This window comes from Bos indicus, chromosome 28, assembly GCF_029378745.1.
Source record: "Bos indicus isolate NIAB-ARS_2022 breed Sahiwal x Tharparkar chromosome 28, NIAB-ARS_B.indTharparkar_mat_pri_1.0, whole genome shotgun sequence".
NCBI lineage: Eukaryota > Metazoa > Chordata > Mammalia > Artiodactyla > Bovidae > Bos > Bos indicus.
In genome coordinates this window covers 24,957,912-24,959,103 of record NC_091787.1, presented here as the reverse complement: position 1 = coordinate 24,959,103, position 1,192 = coordinate 24,957,912, and the positions used below count along the sequence as shown (strand labels likewise).

The following is a 1,192-nucleotide window of genomic DNA, read 5'->3' as shown; positions in this document are numbered from 1 at the left end:
GTCACCACTGTAGTGACCTCTGCACGCTCCCCTCCCCCACACCTCAGGGAAGCAGCACAGCTTTGAAGAAGGCTTTCAAGGACCCTCAAGAGCTCCTCATCCTGCAGTTTTCCATCACCCCTGCTCCAGTGGTCTGCCTGTATGCAGCGAACTCTCTTTGATCACCCCAGAGCAAGACTCCAGCCTCCATGACCTTCTCTGAATTCCTAAGGGCAGAACAGTTGAGAATCAAAGGAGAAGCAGCCAGGAAACCACCTGAGGCAAGATTAAAGGGACCATTGAGGTTCATCAAGATTAAGGAGATCCAACCACCACTGCACACACCCTAATCTTGTCAGCAACCTCACCCCTTTGAAACTTGACAGAAGAAGGAATGAAGACTGTTACTGCCTTGATCCTTATCACATACCCTTGCCTGACTATATAATCTCTACCTAGGCTTCCATGGTGGCTCAAAAAGTAAAGGATCCTCCTGCAATGTAGGAGACCCGGGTTCGATCCCTGCATTGGGAAGGTCCTCTGGAGAAGGGCATAGCAACCCACTCCAGTATTCTTGCCTGGAGAATCCCCATGAACACAGGAGCCTCGTGGGCTACAGCATAGGGTCACTAAGAGTTGGACATGACAGAGCAACTGACACGTATCCTCACCAGGCATGGAGGCACAGTTCTTGAGGCACTAGCCTACTATGTTCCCCCTTTACTTGGAAAAGTAATAAAGCCACTCTTTCCTTTTCGTCTTAAAAAAGGAAAAGAAAGAGAATGAGTTTTGGTAGGGGTGAGGGTGAAGTGGGTAGTAATTTTAAATATTACAGTCAGGAAAAGCCTCCTTGAGAAGCTAGCTGTTCAGTCTCCCAGTCGTGTCCAACTCTTTGCAACCCAATGGACTGCAGCATGCCAGGCCTCTCTGTCCCTATCTCCCAAAGTTTGGGAGTCCCAGAGTTTGCCCAAGTTCATGTCCATTGCACCAGTGATGCCATCCAGCCATCTCATGTTCTGATGCCCTCTTTTCCTTCTGCCCTCAATTTTTCCCAGCATTAGGGACTTTTCCAATGAGTTGGCTGTTTGCATCAGGCGACCAAAATACTGGAGCTTTAGCTTCAGCATCAGTCCTTCCAACCTCCCTGGTGGCTCAGGTGGTAAAGCGTCTGCCTATAGTGCGGGAGACCCGGGTTCGATTCCTGGGTTGGGAA

The 1,192-nt window shown here is 49.7% G+C and overlaps 1 non-coding gene across 1 annotated transcript; it reads left to right on the top strand.

The window, feature by feature from the left end:
• Window positions 1–1,120: 1,120 nt before the first annotated feature.
• TRNAY-AUA (transfer RNA tyrosine (anticodon AUA)) lies at window positions 1,121–1,192 on the top strand. Its single transcript has one exon. It is a non-coding gene; the product is annotated as a tRNA-Tyr (tRNA).